This window comes from Podarcis cretensis (genome assembly GCF_951804945.1).
Source record: "Podarcis cretensis genome assembly, chromosome: 2".
Classification (NCBI taxonomy): Eukaryota; Metazoa; Chordata; class Lepidosauria; order Squamata; family Lacertidae; genus Podarcis; species Podarcis cretensis.
In genome coordinates, this window is record NC_137171.1 from 90,577,992 (window position 1) to 90,592,241 (window position 14,250).

General features: G+C 44.1%; 1 long non-coding RNA gene across 3 annotated transcripts; it reads left to right on the plus strand.

The window, feature by feature from the left end:
* The first annotated feature begins 12 nt into the window (after window positions 1-12).
* Window positions 13-14,049, plus strand: LOC307209193. Of its 3 annotated transcripts, none has more exons than XR_013835404.1 (3): window positions 13-302; window positions 2,274-2,357; window positions 3,990-4,347. It is a non-coding gene; the product is annotated as an uncharacterized lncRNA (long non-coding RNA). The 3 variants fall into 3 exon arrangements; XR_013835405.1 differs by lacking the exon at window positions 3,990-4,347 and adding an exon at window positions 5,885-6,662 and having other exon boundaries at window positions 16-302; XR_013835406.1 differs by lacking the exon at window positions 3,990-4,347 and adding an exon at window positions 13,606-14,049 and having other exon boundaries at window positions 17-302.
* Window positions 14,050-14,250: the final 201 nt, after the last annotated feature.

The following is a 14,250-nucleotide window of genomic DNA, read 5'->3' on the forward strand; positions in this document are numbered from 1 at the left end:
TAGTCCAGCCAATCACACGGTCTAACTGAAAATTCTATACTGCCCTCCACCAATAAAAATCTCCTTCTGCCCTTCTTCATACTGAGAATTCTGACACCAAACCTTCTTTGCATGCATCTGTTAAGACTCCAAGCGACAGTTAAACTGATTTTTACAGGACTAGACAAATACATTACAAGACAAATGTCACTATGCATTATACAATACCCATTCAAATGAACAGGATTTCTCCATAACATCTAAAGAAGGTGGGCTGGGGAAAGCAGTTAACAGCACAACCCTTAACCGTTTTCTAGTAAGAAGTAAGTTCTATTGAATTCAACGGGTTTACTTCCAGGTGAGTGGAATGATTGCAGTCAAAGCACAGAATCTAAAATTACCTAATTGCACCAATGACTGTCAGGGGGTGTAAATCTTATTGCTGTTCCAGCAAAGAAGGAGGCATGCGTAATCATTTCCATACTGTTTTTCGGGTCAAAGTTGTTCTGCCCTCTTAGGTTGTTTTTTCCCCTGCAGGCAGACAAATACAAGTATACTTGATGCATATTTGGCATTCAACGTTTGATTTGAAATATTCTTTATAATTTGGTGTTTAGACCACTGGATAGGCAACACAGGCATTTTTAAATGCCCCAAGCATGGTTCTGTTTCAAACCACATCCGCCATCAAATAATTAGACTTTATACCTTGGACATTTTTAATATAGATGTAGTTTACGATTATTATGCAGAGGATCAACTACTGACTGTGTGCAGCTACTGTAATGTGACGGTGCCATATTTCTCTATATTTTCCTCTGTTCTATTGTAAAAACTTCAATTGCCCCATTATTGCCATATTATTTGGCACCAAGGAAGCCATTTACAACAGAGCACCATTATAGCTGTGCTAATTGAAAACCAATTTGGACAGCTATAATTTAAAATTGCTGACAACTGATTTCCAAAGCCCTTTTTAAAAGTATATCATAGGTGTGTAGTGTATATATATATATATATATATATATATATCCCACCAAATTATTAATCTATTAATATAACTTTACAGAATAAAAGTTGCAATGTCTCAAAATAGTGGTTTTAAAAATACTTAATGAAGCTATGGAACCTACAAATTATTTTCTATGAGCCAGCTTGAATGGAGACAAGACTGGAACTTACCAGAAAGAAGAATCCCCTTTCTTCCACCTGTTCTAACTGAACAAAGTGTAACTCAAAAGCTTTCTTAAAGAAACAAAGTTATATGAGCCATAGCTCTACCCATCACCATAAGATGGTAACCTTTTGTATACATTGGTGGCTTCTAACATACCTCCCCACTTTAAAAAGAGTGGCAGTTTCTTCTAAACATTTTAGTGTTGTTTTACACCACCCCAATCTCCAAGCGGTATGAGATTCAAGGGGTTCCAGGCGCTTACCCAGAGTTCATGTTTCCTTGGGAATTAAGGCACAGTGGAGACTGTGATGTCTTTAGGATATATGGTTTATTTACACATATATACAACCTGAGCCTACGATGGAAGGGTTCACAGCATCAACACCCTAAAGGGTCTTGTTTCTTTCATAGCCACAGCCCTGGATTCAAGCTGAGATCTACCATTTCTCTGCCTTTCTGACTTTCCCGCTTGCTGCCTTGCTTCTCAGTCATATAACTCCTTCCCCTCTCTACTCTAAATTCTGCCTTTATCTGTTGAGCGATGGGGGCTCCAGCTATTTGCCATCTTGCACAAGCCATTTGATGCTTCGTTCTCTTAAGAGCCCATCACCCAGGAGGCTAGCCTGACTTAATTATCTCTTAATACTTGCTAAATCCGGGGATTAGAAGTGTCTAGCATTCATTTTAACACCCCAAGCCTTGATTCAATTCTAACACTTACTGGATCCAGGAATTTAGAAGTGTCTGGCACCCCCAAACACATGACAGTATGTTGGATATATGAGGCTGCATGGCAATAAAACAGCTGTAGTTAACATGATGCCCTCCAAATATTGCTGAACTACAACTCCCAGCACACCTGGCATCTGGCCATGTTGGCTGGTTTTCATGGAAGTTGGAGTCCAACAGCATCTCAAGGGCACCACATTGGCTAATTTAAATGCTGCCCCTTGATCATTTCTTATCCAGATAGGCTCTGGAAAAAAAAAAAAACATGTATGGGAAAAATATAGCTTAGAGCCATTTGCAGGGAAGAACAAACTGGAACAGCTATCCCTGCAAATGGCCTACCCCTAAATTTATGTTAACCTTCAGATACATGTTATTTCTTCACTAGTCTAGAATTCAAGGACTAGATACGGAACCAGGAGGAATTGCTATGGGAGTGAAAGGAACCTGCCTTCATTTAAAACCGTGCCAGGTATTCACATATCATATTGCTGAACTATTTTTTTTACAAAAAGTATTAAATGTTGATAGGGTGATACAAACTCTGGTTGGAGGACGGCACCTTTTCTGCCCATAACTTCCTCATATTCATAGGATCAAAATTGTCCCCGTCCCCCCCAGTCCATTAGCGCCATGCATCAAAACTCTGGGACTGAAGGTACATTGGGGGTGGAATTTTATTTTGAGAGCTATCAGCTCTTTGGAGACTCCTGTTCAAAAGTATTTTGATATAATGTTTAGGCTGTTTGTGGCTTCAGATCTGTTCATGATGAAATTCCAGCTAATGTTTCATAGGTTTGGCTTCCGGCCTCTATTAGTTCTAAAAAATATTGACATTTGATCCTTTAAATAGGTGATATGAGACGTCTGCTTTCAGTGTTTTAAGACAGCATCTATGAATGTTTCTCATTTTACATCAGAACTTGGGAAAATATAGTAGAGACTTCCTACTAGATAGTCTGGCTGCAGCAAAACCTATTTTATTAGGCTGTGTACACATTACCAGCTTACTACTGGTTCACTCCTCTCCAGTGTGTTTCCACTGCTGGTGTTTAGAGGTGGCGCTGTGGGTTAAACCACAGAGCCTAGGACTTGCCGATCAGAAGGTCGGTGGTTCGAATCCCCGCGACGGGGTGAGCGCCCGTTGCTCGGTCCCTACTCCTGTCAACCTAGCAGTTCGAAAGCACGGTGTTTTAAAATGCCTTATGAAAATGACTGTGTCCAGCTTACTTGGACTGCTGCTAACTCTTAGACTAGAGATATTCATGTAGTGCCTGTTTAACGTGACAACTTATTGTCACATACAGTATTCTAGTAGTGAATCAGTGATATAGCCAAAACAGGACTACTGAGAAGCAAGAGGCAGGTATCAGCAGAATCAGCAGGTGGGGGGAGAGTTAGGAGAACAAATTTCAGTGGGCCACCTGCATTCCCTAAATGGAACAACCTGGACTGAGCATGCTTTGTGGTCACAGAACACAGGCTGAAGGCGGGGCAGAAAACTAGGGAGGAGGAAGAGGAATGGAATAGAGTATCCTGAAAAGAGGCAAAGTTGGTGGAACCCTGAACAGGAGCACTCCACTTGCTAAGTTTACACAAAGCAGCTTCTACCTCAGGTAAAAAAAGAGGGGGGGGGGGAGTCCCTTTATTATTAACTAAAGAAATGCCCAAAAGGAACTAGAGCGAAGCTTTCCAAACTTTTCAAGTTGGTGACACGCTTTTTGGACATGGATCATTTCGCGACACAGTAATTCAGTTTTACTAGCAAACCGGAGGTTAAACTAACCCTTTCCAGTCCCAGGAGGAGCGCAGGGAGCGTTTTGTGTGACACACCTACTACACATTGTAGCTGACACACAATATGTCGTGACACATAGTTTGGAAAGCTCTGAACTAGAGGCTAAACTGGCTTGTTTATGTACCTTCGTAGTTCTGGAGAAAGGAAGACTGCTGGGGCTCAAGTTGACTTAGGGCTGCTACATCAGCCACTATAATTTATGAGCACGGTAATATCGATTTTACAATATATGAAAGCAGAACATTGATCTTCTTGCTTTCTCCCCCTTCTTGCCATCTTCCTATCCATATTTCTCCCCCCTGGAAGTGCATTGATTTCTGAGCTCAGTGGTTGAGCCGTTGAATGAATCACAGATTTACAGTGCTGAGCTCTGCTGTGCAATTGAACACAGGGAAGGAAGTCCAATCAGGGTCTAATCAGAGATCTACTCTCCAAAAAAGCCTCCTGACTGCATCACAATTAGATTAATCAGAGCTTGAGAATATTTTCTGACCTCTGCAGCTGAAGCAGATGCAACACAGTGAAAGCTTTTTGCTTAGGAAATGAAGACCCACTGAGTTGCAACTGAGGTGAAGGGATAAATCACCCATTTTAGTCACCATTCAGCACAGAACATTATTATGCTTACCTTCTGATTAGGGTGGAGCTCTACCTGGGAACACAATGGCACTAAAATACAACAGTTCTATGTTGAATTTTTCCTGAGAATTCAATTATTATTCTTTTAAAAAATAAAACCTGGATTTGTGTTGTTTCTTTTTTATATATGCGTGAATTTCCACTTGTGATGGCCTATGTTCTGTTGAATAGCTAGAATCATTAAAGTTGGCACCAGAATGTTTTATGTTGCTTTTCCTCCAGAAGGCTTAATCACTCGCTCACTCTTGAGAACAAAACATTAAATTGGACTGTCAGTGTTGCCAGAATCCCAAAAGATGGGCACTTAATTTGCATCTAATTTAACTATTATTTGCATACTTTGATGTCAGAATGGCATTTGCTCAAACAATTATTGCTGCCTGGATATAATCCCAATTTTTCACATACAAACCCTGTCTACAGTGCCTTCTGTCCTCTCCCTCTGAAGGGAATAGGTGGGAATCTGTACTACGTTATCAGATGCCAGCAACCATACACCGTCTCTGCCCTAGCACCCTGAACTTTTATGGTGGGCTTTTAACGGTGAACTTCTTTTGGGAGCTAATCTTTACTCCAAAGCAGTGTGTAAATGTAGGGTGGAGTCTTTGTGCATCTGAAGGGCATCTGATCCAGTGGATGGCTCCACAAATAGTAGACGGGAGGTTATTTTTACCGATTCTCTGCTCCCCTGCAGCTCCCTCAAACCCAAACATTGGCTCCAGAGAGTTGGGGCATCCTCCACTGTTGTATCTCCAATATTAGGAAGTTGATTAAAGATAAAAAAGGTAAAGGTAAAGGACACCTGACAGTTAAGTCCAGTCGCAGACAACTCTGGGGTTGCGGCGCTCATCTCGCTTTACAGGCCGAGGGAGCTGGCGTTTGTCCGCACACAGTTTTTCTCGGTCATGTGGCCAGCATGACTAAGCCGCTTCTGGCGAAGCCAGAGCATCACACGGAAACGCCATTTACCTTCCCGCCGGAGTGGTACCTATTTATCTACTCACACTTTTTGGCATGCTTTCAAACTGCTAGGTTGGCAGTAGCTGGGACCGAGCAATGGGAGCTCACCCCATCGCAGGGATTCGACTCGCCGACCTTCTGACTGGCAAGCCCAAGAGGCTCAGTGGTTTAGACCACAGCGCCACCCGTGTCCCTGATTAAAGATACCGAGCCTCAAAGCAAGGCCTATTATGAGTACCTTAGTGTGTAGGTAGGTTCAAAGCTAAGGTCTCATTGTCTGGAACTTCTTTTAACAAGTCCTTTGAAGAAGGTCGAGCCCAAGCCATTCTGCTGCCTGAGGTGGAGCTACCAAAATCAGCTGCCTGAGTTGGTCACCTCACTCTGCCTACTGGCAGGGCCAGCCCAAGGCAGGTCCAAAATGCATCTTCCTAGGAAAAGCAGCTGCAGTTTAAAAGCTCAGAATACGAACCAGCTGATAGTAAAGAGCATTCTCTGTATTCTAGGAACACCCCGACAACACACATTACTCATTACAAACAGAAAACGGTTAAAAGCTCAGGGAGGATGAGGATTAATACAGATCTGTTTTTGTCCTCCCATAGCTTCACTCCTCAGGACTGGAAAGCTACTTATCGGCTCCAAACAGAAATCAACACCCTTGCGAGGCTTGGCAGGAAGTTCGCTTTTAAAAACCATTTACAGTAGGAGATTTCCCTTTGTGTGGAAACTGCTAGAGGATTCGAGGGAGAGGAATGCAGCCAGGCTCAGATGCAGAATTGTTTGTGCTCAGTGGATAGGAAAAGTGAATGAGTGCGGATGGGTCGGGGGAGGACTGTAACACGGCCAGAGAGTCTGTAAGAAGAAAGAGCTGTTTGGCATCTGGCTTCCTGAAGCTCGGCTGCCTCTCTCTCTCTCTCGCCTTGTCTGCCATATCAAATAGCTTTTTGAATGCAACGTTCAGTGAACCAAAATACATTTCAAGATCTTATGTGGGGGAGTCTTGCCCCGAATTGAAGTAAGTGGTGGCACTCCCATTAATTTCAAAGCAAGGTAGAAGGAAGGGGAAGAGGCCTTTTGTCATCGTCCCCCACATTTTTGCCTTTGTTTCTCCCCTCCTCCTCCATGCTCTGAAAATCATGGCTCATATCCATCTCTGGTGGTACTTGAATAACTGCTCTGCTGTGATCTGCATCAAAAAAGTGCCTTTAAAAGCAAGTCAAGCGAGCAACACAGCGCTTGTCAGGGCTCCATTGCTCCCTCTCCCACTTTGATTTCTCCTCCCTCGGGACTAACTGCAAATCCGCCAGGCATCCAGATTTTGTTTGACAGAACATGGAAGCGTTGGAAACAGAAACGCGTGGCGTCTTTGCAGCGGGAAACTATGGGTGTTTTCATTTGCTGTGTGCTCATGAGACACGCAGGGTGGGTAGGTGGGGGGGAGGGGGATGAATAGTCAGTCGCTAATTCTATAGGTATCTGGAGAACTATGTTTTCAGGGGACGAAGCCAAATTTCCAAGAATGTGCAGGTCGTAGGACTGGTGAATGTAAAAGTAGGCAAGGCCAGCAAATGCTTCCCTCTAGTTCAGACATGCCCATTTCCATGAGTGGACCGCTGAGTCACTTGATTTGGCAGGGCATACCTGAAGGGTGTTGGACACCAGAGCTGCTGTGTAAGGGTAAAGGTAAAGGGAACCCTGACCATTAGGTCCAGTCGTGGCCAACTCTGGGGTTGCGGTGCTCATCTCACTTTATTGGCCGAGGGAGCCAGCGTATAGCTTCCGGGTCATGTGGCCAGCATGACTAAGCCGCGTCTGGCGAACCAGAGCAGCACACGGAAATGCCATTTACCTTCCCGCCGTAGCGGTACCTATTTACAGTGGTGCCTCGCAAGACGAAATTAATCCGTTCCGTGAGGCTCTTCGTATAGCGTTTTTTTCGTCTTGCGAAGCAAGCCCATTGACAGCTTAGCGGATTAGCGCTATTAGCGGTTTAGCGGCTTTTAGCGGATCAGCTGATAAGCAGCTTATCAGAGGATCAGCTGATAAGCGGCTTAGGGCTTAGGAAAGGGGGGGGGAGGGAAAAAACCCCGCAGGAACTCGCAAGACATTTTCATCTTGCGAAGCAAGCCCAGAGGGAAATTCGTTTTGTGAAGCGCCTCCAAAATGGAAAACCCTTTCGTCTAGCGGGTTTTCTGTCTTGCAAGGCGTTCGTCTTGCGGGGCACCACTGTATCTATTTGCACTTTGACATGCTTTCGAACTGCTAGGTTGGCAGGAGCAGGGACCGAGCAACGGGAGCTCACCCCGTCGCGGGGATTCGAACTGCCGACCTTCTGATCAGCAAGTCCTAGACTCTGTGGTTTAACCCACAGCGCCACCCGCGTCCCTGTGTAGGTACAGCTATACTGAAGTGCTGATTTGAGGCTATCACATCAGTCACTACGTCTTGCTGTATTCTGCTGAATCATAAGGCAAATTCAACACATTCTGCAACATGCTCTAACATAACTCCTTGTGAAAAGAAACAGGCCATCAGGCTGGACTGGCTTCTTTTAATCCAGGTGATCTATTTGCATCCTGTGATCGACCAGTGTTTCATTCTTCTTAGTACTCTCTGCCCAGTTTCCCACCCACCCATCTGCTTGCTACCTCTGTAAACCATGGTGGTACCTGGTGGCACTGCCTCCAGAATGAGAGCTGATTTTTTGGTGAGAGAATGGAAGAATATCCTTCTATATGTGTTGTCCTAAAACCACTTTGTGTGGATCCAATCATAGCTCCAGTTTCTTAGCAGACAAGGAAGAAGAAGCATTATAGAGGATTTAACCACTTCCCTAACAATGGCAACAAAGAGTAAAGGGGAGTAAAGGGGAATTCATGTTTATACAGTGGTACCTCAGGTTAAGTACTTACCTAATTCATTCCGGAGGTCCATTCTTAATGTGAAACTGTTCTTAACCTGAAGCACCACTTTTAGCTAATGGGGCCTCCTTCTGTCGCCACTGCACAATTTCTGTTCTCATTCTGAAGCAAAGTTCTTAACCTGAAGCACTATTTCTGGGTTAGCGGAGTCTGTAACCTGAAGCGTATGTAACCTGAAGTGTATGTAACCTGAGGTACCACTGTACAATATTTCAAACAAGGGCAGAGATTTCCATGAAGTTGTGGATACGGCAGTAGAAAAGTCCTATGATGGACCAGAGGCTGATAAAATTCTGCCATGCTCTGTAGCTGCATGAAGGGCATCAGGTACAGTTAATAATAATTTGGAATTATAAATCAATTATGAGTAGATCTTCTTTTTTCGTAATTAGTCAAACTTAGTTTTTACCAGCGATTCAGCACAATGCGTGTCTGTATCTATCTCCCCCCATAGAAATGCCAGAATACAGTAAGAGGTTGGAAAATCTGCCCTCTCCAAAGAGGAGAAAAATAAATTAAGACAAATTTTATACCAGGATAAAAATTATTTCTAACATTTTGAACATCAGGTTGAACTGAGAGATAGCCAACTAAACAGACTTTACTGGGAAAATGGGAAAGAGAGAAAAAACAGTATCCTGTTAATAATGCTGCCATGCCCAGCATGCAGGAAGTGATTGATGGTTATTGGCACAACACATGTTAATTAAACAGATGAGTCCTATGAATTCCTTAATATTTCCTGTTCCAAGGCCAGGAAATGGTTAAAAATTTCATATTTTGTGCTGATAGCACCCATAAAGACCATATTGATGGGAGAGTCTCTCTATATAAACTAGGAAAAATTACATTGTGAATAATGCCCTGGTGTCATTCATCCAGTATATTTCTCTGGGGAGTTTCCTTCTATTTGCAACAAGGCTCCTTCAGTATTAAACTGGAAAGGTTCAATTCAGAGTTCTGTGCTGAGGAAATTTTTGAGCACGTTCACTGCCCGCTAATAAGCCACTCTCTTATTACTCATGTGACTGTTGGCTTTGTCAGGTAATCAAAACCTTACAACATTGTTGAAAACTTCCTACACACAGCACTGAAAAATGAGCGTGGGTTAAGTGCATTTTTAGATGCTGAGTGAAGATAAAATGAGATTGGCAGACCGTAAGAGCAGCACTCAAGGCCTATTAAAACCCTTCATGCAAAGTTCTTGATTCTTAATTTAAGAGCTTGTTGGAATTATATTTGTTAATCCTATGTATACATGGTTAAAGGGGTTATATGATAGCAATCAAACCTAAACTTTCCAACCACGGCTGCACCCAGACAAAACACTTTTTGAGTCAAGAATGAAGTGATGGCAAACGCTTCTATATATAGTGAAGTACAGTGGTACCTTGGTTTATGAACTTAATCCGTTCCAGAAGTCCGTTCATAAGCCAAAGCATTCTTAAACCAAGGCGTGCTTTCCCATAGCAGCGGGGGGCTCGATTTACAAATAGAACACACTCAACAGGAAGCGGAACATGTTCTTATTCCAAGGCAAAGTTCACAAACCAAAACACCTACTTCCGGGTTTGCAGAGTTCTTAATCCAAGTTGTTCATAAACTTTTGTTGTTGTTTAGTCGTTTAGTCATGTCCGACTCTTCGTGACCCATGGACCAGAGCACACCAGGCACTCCAGTCTTCCACTGCCTCTCGCAGTTTGTTCAAACTCATGCTGGTAGCTTCGAGAACACTGTCCAACCATCTCGTCCTCTGCCATCCCCTTCTCCTAGTGCCCTCCATCTTTCCCAACATCAGGGTCTTTTCCAGGAAGTCTTCTCTTCTCATGAGGTGGCCAAAGTATTGGAGCCTCAGCTTCACGATCTGTCCTTCCAGTGAGCACTCAGGGCTGATTTCCTTCAGAATGGAGTTCATAAACTAAGCTGTTCTTAAATCAAAGTGCCACTGGAGCAGCGGTGGCGGCGGCAACAGCGGCAGTAGTAATAATAATATTTATACCCCGCCCATCTGATTGGGTTTTCCCAGCCAATCTGGGTGGCTTCCAATAAAATATTAAAAATACAATAAATCATCAAACATTAAAAACTTCCCTAAACTTCTTCTAAGAGTCAGCTAATTGTTTATTTCCTTGACAACTGATGGGAGGGCGTAAAATCTGTTTTACAAACGGAACCCAAACAGAATTGTCTTAAAGAAAGCATGTCATGTGTCTCACAAGACTTGCCCCACTTCAAACATTCAGATAAGGCAGTGTGGCGTCGCTCATGATATCTGACTTGTATAGATTTGCATGCTAAGAGATATATGATAAAATGTTACGTAGCTAAGGAGATATTTATAAGGTGTAAGGTAAGGAGTGAGAGCAAGTGGGGGACAGGGGGTGGAATGAAGGAGTGTGTCATGTGTTGATTTGCTGAGGGTGGAGTGTGACGGTTAGAAGAGGGGTGTGAGAGGAAAGGGGAGAGTTGGATTTCGGGAGGGAGGAGACGGGGGCAGGGTGCTGGTGTGGGTGCCGAGAAGCAGGGAATAGGACAAGATTAGGATTTGCATTTGTATTAGGAATAGATTTATGAACACATGTCATGACATACAAAAAAAAATCCAAACGCTGTTTTTGAAAAGAATGTGTTACATTCAGCTGTTAGATTATTAAAAAAGGTTTGGTCATTCAAACTACTGTACTTTTCTGTGTATAAGATGAGGGATTTCTTTTTACGATAAAAAGTAGTTAAAAATTGGGGGCGTGTTATACACGGGTCTCCTGCCAACCTAGCAGTTCGAAAGCACGTCATGTGCAAGTAGATAAATAGGGACCGCTCTGGCAGGAAGGTAAACGGCGTTTCCATGTGCTGCTCTGGTTTCGCCAGAAGCGGCTTAGTCATGCTGGCCACATGACCCAGAAGCTGTCTGCAGACAAACGCCGGCTCCCTCGGCATATAGAGCGAGATGAGCGCGCAACCCCAGAGTCGGTCACGACTGGACCTAATGGTCAGGGGTACCTTTACCTTTACCTATACATGGGTAGTGGTGAGGGGTGTATTGTTTCCTGCCATGAGCAGTCAATTGTCGCTGGCGTTAGTGCGGGAGATTGGTGACTGCGTCAATGGCTGCTGTCGATTGATCAGTGCTGCGGTAATTGGGCAGGTGATTGGCGGCTGCTTGTGACGAGCAGGAGATTGGAGGCTGCGTCAATGGCTGCTGTCTATTGGGCGCTGCTGCAGCAATTGGACAGGTGATTAGCGGCTGCTTGCGGTGAGCAGAAATAGAGGAAATGGAGACTTCTGTGTTGCGTTTGATCGGAAGCGTTGGCCAGTCGGGAGAGCCTTTTTTGGCCCCCCCCCCAAAAGCTTAACAACTGTGGGCAACCTTTCCCCAGAAAAGCTCAACAACTATTTTTGAGTCCCCCTAAATAGTCTTATACACAGGGCTGTGTTATACACAGAAAAATACAGTATGTCTCGTATTTGGCCAAGCTATCAAGCATGTGACAAAACTTAGTCAGAGATAGTAGTGTCTATATGGTGGCAGCAGAATGTCGGTAGTTAAAAAGATGGCTTGAGGTGCTGGGAGCCCAAAGGTGGAAACCCTATAAGGCAAAGGGGGGGGGGGTTGAATTCAAGTCCTCTCTTGCTCTAAGTGGTGGGCTTGGGTGAAGGGTTGCAGCGCTGCAGTGGTGTGGTAGAGAAATGGCAGAAGCCCCTTCCTTCCATCATGCAGATGGGTCTGGAATATGAACCGAATTTTCCATGTGAGCACCTAATTACATAGATGCCCAATTTGGGTGCTTCCCCCTGTCAATAGGCAGGCCTCCACTTGACGGCCCAGCTCAAACTACAGGCTTCCACGTCACCATCACATTATTATACCACCACTTGCAGCCAGATGTATAAACTAGGCCACACCTGTGTGTGTTGACAAGGACCTGCATGGACTGAAACTGTCTCAGGCACAGCTGTGCTGAAACACAGAAGACTAGAGCATTGTGCATCAGCTTTAGTCTCTTGACGTCATATCTCTGCTGTAATAATAATAATAATAATAATAATAATTTATTATTTACATCCCGCCCATCTGGCTGGGTTACTGTGCTTATGCAGGACCATCCCAACCAGGAAGCAGGGTGAAGCATCTGCCACAGGTGGTGGAAGCCCCTGAAGTGGTCCCTCCATGGGCGCCCCTTTGCCTATGGCATCGGCGGAGAAGCAGTGCCAGCATCGGAGCTGATTTCCAGTGAGATCTCATGAGATCTTGGCTGGAAATCACTGTTGATACTGGCACCGCTTCTCTGGTGGCAGTGCTGGCAGAGGCGTGTGGTGCCAGCAGCTGTTGCTGGTACAGTGGTGGTGCCAGCGGCAGAGCAGGGCAGCACTTAGCACTGCACGGTTTTTGCTTCATATTTAGATTGCAAACTAAGATGGTCCAGAAAAACACAAAACATATTTTGTTTGTAAAATCTTTCTGTGCACAGGTATAATGCATCATAAACGGCTTAAGGTAAAAACTTGTGAGCTGCTTCCCGCCCCTCCCCTTGTATATGAATCTAAATTTGGATCCCAATAAAAAGCGATCTTAATCAGAGCTTACTGCAGGCACAGGCAAACTTGGCCCTCCAGATGTTTTACTACAACTTCCATCATCCCTTACCACTGGTCCTGTTAGCTAGGGATGATGGGAGTTGTAGTCCCAAAACACCTGGAGGGCCGAGTTTGCCTGTGCCTGCTTTACTGCTTCAAGAAAGCTACTGTGCTCGAATGTAATCACAGTACAGTGGTACCTCGGGTTACATACGCTTCAGGTTACAGACGCTTCAGGTTACAGACTCCACTAACCCAGAAATATTACCTCAGGTTAAGAACTTTGCTTCAGGATGAGAACAGAAATTGTGCTCCGGCGGCGCGGCAGCAGCGGGTGGCCCCATTAGCTAAAGTGGTGCTTCAGGTTAAGAACAGTTTCAGGTTAAGAACGGACCTCCAGAACAAATTAAGTATTTAACCTGAGGTACCGCTGTAATCTGGAAACTCTAACAGAAACTATGTGGTACCCTCATTAATACTGCCAAGGCTGCAGCCTCCTACATGATTGGATGGAACCATTAGTCATCAAGTTTTATGCACATTTTCTCAACATTAAATTTCTTTCATTCTTTATTACAGCCTTGTGCTATCCATCCAATGAAAAACCTTTCAACCATGAAAGGCCAAGTGTCTCAGGCCTCAGGGTTGGGATAAGAACTATCACACAGAGCGTAGCTAGGATTGTAAATAAGGCAGCACACACTGGCATTTTCACTGTCCGTTAAAGGGTCCTTCAAATTTGTTCTTGAAGAATTGCAGCTGAGTACCAGAAAGGCAAGTGAGAAAGTAAGTGGTATATTAATTTGTTGTTGCTGTTTAATCCATAGCAGTGACCAAAGGAGAAATGACTGCTGAGAGGAGTGCAGAGAGAAGAAACGCCATGGTGCATCCACAGCAGCACAACCAGATGCCTTCATCTGCCCCAGCTGCAACAAAACATGTCTCTCCTGTATCAGTCTCTACAGCCACAACAGGCACTGTAAATCTCCAGTGGTTTAACTTCATCCCCAAAGGCACACTCCTGTGTTGTCTCCTGAAGCAAATGGATGCCAACCCTATTGTTAATATAAGACTTTGAGACCTGTATTGAAACCAGGCCGAACCATTTATGAGTCTGCCTGGAAAATAATATAACTACCAACAACAAGAAGAAAAGTGAACCAGGACAAATGCAAACTATTTTCTCTTAAGAGGCAGCATCAGAATCCACACACAGTGCAATAGGTGAACATCGTTAAGTACCCAAGGGTCCACAACTGACACTCCTCAAATATTACAGTCACACTCCTTCAGTGCAGTTCATAGCTGTCAACTTTTCCCTTTTCTTGCGAGGAATCCTATTCGGAATAAGGGAATTTCCCTTTAAAAAAAGGGAAACGTTGACAGCTATGGTGCAGTTCACTAACAACTTAGTTTCCTCAAAATAATCTGATGGCCCGGGGCTGACAAAGGGAATCAACAGGTAGGAGCTA